The sequence below is a fragment of the Arachis stenosperma genome, chromosome 9 (assembly GCF_014773155.1).
Source record: "Arachis stenosperma cultivar V10309 chromosome 9, arast.V10309.gnm1.PFL2, whole genome shotgun sequence".
NCBI classification, from domain to species: Eukaryota; Viridiplantae; Streptophyta; class Magnoliopsida; order Fabales; family Fabaceae; genus Arachis; species Arachis stenosperma.
Window position 1 is genome coordinate 26,246,319 of NC_080385.1, and position 7,919 is coordinate 26,254,237.

The 7,919-nt window shown below is 39.5% G+C and overlaps 1 non-coding gene across 1 annotated transcript; it reads right to left on the bottom strand.

The window, feature by feature from the left end:
• Positions 1 to 7,813: 7,813 nt before the first annotated feature.
• Positions 7,814 to 7,919, bottom strand: LOC130952391 (small nucleolar RNA R71). Its single transcript, XR_009074571.1, has one exon. It is a non-coding gene; the product is annotated as a small nucleolar RNA R71 (small nucleolar RNA).

The window sequence follows — 7,919 nt, forward strand, 5'->3', positions numbered from 1 at the left end:
TTTAACTCCAGAAAAGGTCTCTACACTTGAAAGCTTCAATGCTCAGCCCAAGCACACACCAAGTGGGCCCGGAAGTGGATTTTTCTGTCATTTACTCATTTCTGTAAACCTTAGGATACTAGTTTACTATTAATAGGATCTTTTGACATTGTATCTACACATCATGACACTTTACACGTTTTCTTTGTGTACCTTCCACAGCATGAGTCTCTAAACCCCATGGTTGGGGGTGAGGAGCTCTGCTGTGTCTTGATGGATTAATGCAATTACTACTGTTTCTCATTCAATCATGCTTGCTTCCATTCTAAGATAATACTTGTTCTTAATCCGGATGAATGTGATGATCCGTGACAATCATCATCATTCTCAACCATGAACGTGTGCCTGACAACCACCTCCGTTCTACATTAGATTGAGTAGTTATCTCTTGGATTCTTTAATCGGAATCTTCGTGGTATAAGCTAGAACTGATGGCGGCATTCAAGAGAATCCGGAAGGTCTAAACCTTGTCTGTGGTATTTGAGTAGGATTCAATGACTGAATGACTGTGACGTGCTTCAAACTCCTAGCAGGCGGGGCGTTAGTGACAGACGCAAAAGTATCGATGGATATTATTCCGGCCTGACCGAGAACCGACAGCTGAATTCCGCTATGCTGTGACAGAGCATATGCAATCGCTTTCACTGAGAGGATGGGAGGTAGCCATTGACAACGGTGAAACCCTACATACAGCTTGCCATGGAAGGAGCCTTGCGTGCTTGAAGAAGGAGACAGTAGGAAAGCAGAGATTCAGAGGATGGAGCATCTCCAAACCCCAACCTATTCTCCATTACTGCAATACAAGTAACCATTTCATGTTCTTTTGCTTTTTACAATCAATCCTGATACTTTCTGATATCCTGACTAAGATTTACAAGATAACCATAGCTTGCTTCAAGCCGACAATCTCCGTGGGATCGACCCTTGCTCACGCAAGGTATTACTTGGACGACCCAGTGCACTTGCTGGTTAGTTGTGCGGGATTACAAAAGTGTGATTGCAATTTCGTGCACCAAGTTTTTGGCGCCGTTGCCGGGGATTGTTCGAGTTTGGACAACTGACGGCTTATCTTGTTGCTTAGATTAGGACTGTTTTTTGTTGGTTTAGAGTCTTTTAGTTGAGTCTAGTTTCATATTCTAAGTTTGGTGTCAATTGCATGCTTTTGTTTTTCTTTTAATTTTCGATTTTTGCATGTTCTTAGTCCCTTTTTGATTTATAAAAATTCTAAGTTTGGTGTCCTCTTTGTGTTTTTCCCTTAAAAATTTTTCGAAAACTGTGTGTTTGATTTTCTAAAAATTTTAAGTTTGGTGTCTTTTTGTGTTTTTCTCTTTCCTCTTTTCAAAATCAAATCTTTTTCATAAAAATTTTTCAATCATATCTTTCTAATTGCTATTTTCAAAATCTTTTTAATTAACTCATTGATTCAGTTTTCAAATTGCTTTGATCTTATTTTCTTTTTTATTTTCGAATTTTTATTTTAATTTTATTTTGTTTTATTCTATTTTTTTTCGTAAATTCAAAAAAAAAAAAACAAAATTTATCTCCTTGCAATCATTATCATTTCCCTTTTGTCCATTACGGACTTAAGTGGAATTAATCAGTCCAAAAAGACTCTGGGGTCATATGCTAACCCCATTACAGCTGCATATGGGAGTAGCATCTGCACACCTCCCATCAAAGCAAGCAGCTTTGAGCTAAATCCTCAACTTATTATCATAGTGCAGCAAAATTGCCAGTATTCCGGTCTTCCACAGGAAGAACCTACTGAGTTTCTGGCACAGTTCTTACAAATTGCTGACACAGTACATGATAAAGAGGTTGATCAGGATGTCTACAGACTATTATTGTTTCCATTTGCTGTAAAAGATCAAGCAAAAAGGTGGTTGAATAACCAACCTACAGCAAGCATAAAGACACGGAAACAATTGTCAGACAAATTCCTGAATCATTTTTACCCTCCAAAAAGGATGACACAGTTAAGACTGGACATCCAAGGCTTTAAACAAGAGGATAATGAATCCCTTTACAATGCCTGGGAGAGGTATAGAGGTATGCTAAGGAAATGTCCCTCTGAAATGTTTTCAGAGTGGGTACAGTTAGACATTTTCTACTATGGGCTTACAGAACAAGCTCAGATGTCTTTAGACCATTCTGCTGGTGGATCTATACACATGAGGAAGACAATTGAAGAAGCTCAAGAGCTTATAGACACTGTTGCTAGAAACCAATACTTATATTCTAGCAATGAGTTCGTTCCAAAAGAGGAAGTCATGGCAGTAGTCACTGACTCTAATCCTCAAGAACAGATAATTGAGCTTAATCAACAATTACTCCTGATGACAGAACAGTTAGCAGAATTTAAAGAGATGCTCTATGAAACTAAAGTTGCTAACAAGAGCATAGAACTGCAGTTGAATCAAGCAAAATAGCAAATATCTAAACAGATAACAGAGGAGTGTCAAGCAGTTCAATTGAGGAGTGGGAAGACCTTGAATAACACTGCTCAAAAGAGTAAAAAGCCAAACAGGGAACAAATGACAGAGGATAACCAAACCACTGTTCAAAATCCCTCTGAGGACAGTAAGAGCCCAGAGAGGAATGTTATTGGCGTTCAAACGCCAGAAAGGGAAGGAAAGTTGGCGTTAAACGCCCATTCCTTGCCCAGTTCTGGCGTTCAAACGCCAGAAAAGGGAGAGAAGTTGGCGTTTAACGCCCAAACTTCACCCATTCCTGGCGTTCAGACGCCTAGGGAGAATCAGACACCTGAGAATGCTGACAGTAATCCCTCTAACAAGGCTTCTTCAACCACTTCTGTAAGGAATAAACCTGCAGCATCTAAGGTTGAAGAATATCAAGCCAAGATGCCTTATCCTCAGAAACTCCGCAAAGCGGAACAGGATAAGCAATTTGCCCGCTTTGCAGACTATTTAAGGACTCTTGAAATAAAGATTCCGTTTGCAGAGGCACTTGAGCAAATACCTTCTTATGCTAAGTTCATGAAGGAAATCTTAAGTCATAAGAAGGATTGGAGAGAAACTGAAAAAGTGTTTCTCACTGAAGAGTGCAGTGCAGTCATTCTGAAAAGCTTACCAGAAAAGCTTCAAGATCCTGGAAGCTTTCTGATACCATGCACATTAGAGGGCGCTTGCACCAAGACAGCCTATGTGATCTTGGAGCAAGCATCAATCTAATACCTGCATCCACTATTAGAAAGCTGGGTTGACTGGAGAAGTCAACCAACTAGGATCTGCCTCCAACTTGCTGATGGCTCCATTAAACACCCATCAGGCATAATAGAGGACATGATTGTCAAGGTTGGGCCATTTGCCTTTCCAACTGACTTTGTGGTGCTGGAAATAGAGGAGCACAAGAGTGCAACTCTCATTCTAGGAAGACCATTCCTAGCAACTGGACGAACTCTCATTGATGTACAAAAATGGGAAGTAACCTTGAGAGTCAATGAGGATGAGTTCAAGTTAAATGCTGTAAAGCTATGCAGCATCAGACACACCAAATGACTGCATGGGCGCTGATCATTGATTCTCTGGTAGAAGAGATCAATATGGCTGAAAGCCTAAAATCAGAGCTTGAAGACATCTTCAAAGATGCTCAACCAGATCAAGAAGAACCAGAGGAGGCAAGGGAATTTTCGAAAATTCCTCAGGAAGAGGATAAGCCTCCTAAGCCTGAACTCAAACCACTACCACCATCCCTGAAATATGCATTTCTGGGAGAGGGTGACACTTTTCCAGTGATTATAAGCTCTGCTTTAAATTCACAGGAAGAGGAAGCTGATTCAAGTGCTAAGGACACACAAGACAACTCTTGGGTGGTCCATAAGTGACCTTAAGGGCATAGCCCAGCTAGATGCATGCACAAGATCCTATTGGAGGATAATGCCAAACAGTGGTCCAACCACAGAGGAGGCTAAATCCAGCCATGAAGAAGTGTGCAGAAGAGGTCACTAAATTACTAGAGGCTGGGATTATTTATCTATTTCTGATAGCCCCTGGGTGAGCCCTGTCCAGTTGTTCCCAAAAAGGGAGGCATGACAGTGGTTCATAATGAAAAAAAATGAACTGGTTCCTACAAGGACAGTCACAGGGTGGCGCATGTGTATTGACTACAGAAGGCTCAACACAGCCACCAGAAAGGATCATTTTCCTTTACCATTCATAGACCAAATGCTAGAAAGACTAGCTGGTCATGATTACTACTGCTTTTTGGATGGTGATGAGCGGATAATTTGTACGCTTTTTGGCATTGCTTTTAGTATGTTTTTGGTAGTTTTAGTTGAGTTTTTATTATATTTTTATTAGTTTTTAGTTAAAATTCACTTTTTTGGACTTTACTATGAGTTTGTGTGTTTTTCTGTGATTTCAGGTATTTTCTGGCTGAAATTGAGGGATCTGAGCAAAAATCTGATCCAGAGACTCAAAAGGACTGCATATGCTGTTGGATTCTGACCTCCCTGCACTCGAAGTGGATTTTCTGGAGCTACAGAAGCCCAATTGGCGTGCTCTCAACGGCGTTGGAAAGTAGACATCCTGGGCTTTCCAGCAATATATGATAGTCCATACTTTGCCCAAGATTGATGGCCCAAACCGGCGTTCAAAGTCACCTACAGAAATCCAGCGTTAAACGCCCGGAACTGGCACCTAAATGGGAGTTAAACGCCAAGAAGAGTCTCTACACGAAAATTACTTCATTGCTCAGCCCAAGCATACACCAAGTGGGCCCGGAAGTGGATTTTTATGTCAATTACTCATCTGTACACCCTAGGCTACTAGTTTTCTATAAGTAGGACCTTTACTATTGTATTTTCATCTTGGTTCTTCTGGTTCCCTCTCTGGGGCCGAAACCAATGATCACTTGTTCTTATGTATTTTCAACGGTGGAGTTTACACACCATAGATTAAGGTGTGGAGCTCTGCTGTACCTCGAGTATTAAGCAATTACTATTGTTTTCTATTCAATTCCGCTTGTTCTTTGTCCAAGATATCACTTGTTCTTCAACTTGATGAAGGTGATGATTGACGCCCATCACCATTCTCACCCATGAACAAGGTGACTGACAACCACTCTTGTCTACAAGCATCTGAGGCTTAGTGAATATCTCTTGGATTCTTAATCGGAATCTCGTGGTATAGGCAGGACCTGATGGCGGCATTCAAGAGAATCCGGAAGGTCTAAACCTTGTCTGTGGTATTTGAGTAGGATTCAATGACTGAATGACTGTGACGTGCTTCAAACCTGTAACCTGGGCGTTAGTGACAGACGCAAAAGAGGGATTCTATTCCGGTAGGGGAGGGAAACAAACCGTGATTGGCAGTACTGTGACAGAGTGCGTGCATTAGCTTTCACTGCGAGGATGGGAGGTAGCCATTGACAACGGTGAAACCCTACACGAGCTTGCCATGGAAAGGAGTAAGAAGGATTGGATAAGGCAGTAGGAAAGCAGAGAGACGGAAGGGAAGGCATCTTCATACGCTTGTCTGAAGCTCTCACACCAATGATATACATAAGTATCTCTATCTTTATCTTTACGTTTTATTCATCATCATATACCCATTGAGTCTGCCTGACTGAGATGTACAAGGTGACCATAGCTTGCTTCATACCAACAATCTCCGTGGATCGACCCTTACCACGTAAGGTATTACTTGGACGACCCAGTGCACTTGCTGGTTAGTTGTGTGAAGTGTAGTGATCACAATTTCGCGCACCAAGTTTTTGGCGCCGTTGCCGGGGATTGTTTGTGTATGGACAACTGACGGTTCATCTTGTTGCTTAGATTAGGTATTATTTTTCTTCAGAGTTCTTAAGAATGAATTAGTGTTTCAAGGTGATGTTCTTCATCACAAAGCTGATTGATTCTCATCAATTTAGCTCTTGAATGCAATGTCCTGCTGAAGCTTAGCCGGCCATGTCTAATTCCTTTAGACTAAAGCTTTAGACTAACTTGCATGATTCCTGGAATTCTCATTAAGAATTTTGATACCTTATTTCTTTTTCTACTAATTTTCGAAAAAAAAAAAATTACAAATCATAAAAACCAAAATATTTCTTGTTTAAGTCTAGTGTCTCACTTTAAGTATGGTGTCAATTGCATGTTTCTGTTCTTATTGCATTCATGCATGTGTCTTCATTAATCTTCAAGTTGTTCTTGATGATTTACTTGTTTTGATCTTTGAATTCTATTGACTTGAGTGTTTTGTTGTTTTCTCATATGCATTCTCATTTGTTAGTGTCAGTAGTATACAAACTGCTAAGTTTGGTGTGCATGCATTGTTATCTAATTTTATTTGCATTTTGATTATTCCTATTATTAAAAATCCAAAAATATTTTTAATCTGTGTCTTTTCAAGTCATAATACAGAGAATGAAGATTCAAACTGCAGAGGAATCACACAGAAAAGCTGAGCATTCAAAAATGCCCAGTGAAGAAGACAGACTGGCGTTTAAACGCCAGCCAGGGTACCTGGTTGGGCGTTTAACGCCCAAAGAGGTAGCATTTTGGGCGTTAAACGCCAGAATGTATACCATTTGGCGTTAACGCCAGGATGGTGCTAGGGGGAAGATTTTGTTTTTCAAATCAATTTTTTTCAAGTTTTCAAAGTTTTTCAAAATCAAATCTTTTTCAATCATATCTTTTCATCAAATGTTTCAAAATCAATTTCTTTCTTTTTCAAAGATACTAACAATTAATGATTTGATTGAACATTTTTTGCCTTTCTGTTAGGAAGGTTTTTGTTTAATCATTTTCTTGTTAGGCAAGCCATTAATTTTAAAATCTATCTTCTCAAATGTTTTCAAAATATCTTTTAAATGTTTTCAAATCATATATTTTCAATTACATCTTTTTAAAACCAATCATATCTTCTTAACCACATCTTTTTCAAGTAGTTTTCAATCAAATCTTTTTAATTTCTAATCTCAAAATCTTTTTCAAAAATCACTTGATTTCTTTTCCACTTTGAATTTCGAAAATTATCAAACAGTTTTTCAAAATGTTTTCAAACTTTTAATTTAATTTTCGAAAATTCTCTTCCCTCCTTCCCACATCCTTCTATTTATGGACTAACACTATCCCTTAATGCAATATTCGAACTCCATCTTCTTTGATAAGTTTGAATTTTCTACTTCTGTCTTCTACTCTTCTTTTCTTCTGACACTAAAGGAATCTCTATACTGTGACATAGAGGATTCCATATTTTCTTGTTCTCTCTCTTTCATATGAGCAGGAACAAAGACAAAGGCATTCTTGTTGAAGCTGACCCTGAACCTGAAAGGACCTTGAAGCAAAAACTAAGAGAAGCTAAAGCACAACTCTCTTTAGAGGACCTGACCGAATTCTTCAAGGAAGAAGAACACATGGCAGCCGAAAACAACAACAATGCCAACAATGCAAGGAAGGTGCTGGGTGACTTTACTGCACCTACTCCCAATTTCTATGGGAGAAGCATCTCTATCCCTGCCATTGGAGCAAACAACTTTGAGCTTAAGCCTCAGTTAGTTTCTCTAATGCAACAGAATTGCAAGTTCCATGGACTTCCATTGGAAGATCCTCATCAGTTCTTAGCTGAATTCTTGCAAATCTGTGACACTGTCAAGACCAATGGGGTAGACCCTGAGGTCTATAGACTTATGCTATTCCCTTTTGCTGTAAGACAGAGCTAGAATATGGTTGACTCTCAACCTAAAGAAAGCCTGGACTCTGGGAAAAGCTAGTCAATGCCTTCTTGGCAAAGTTCTTTCCACCTCAAAATTGAGTAAGCTTAGAGTGGAAGTCCAAACCTTCAGACAGAAGGATGGAGAATCCCTCTATGAAGCTTGGGAAAGATACAAACAATTATCAGAAGATGTCCCTCAGACAGCTT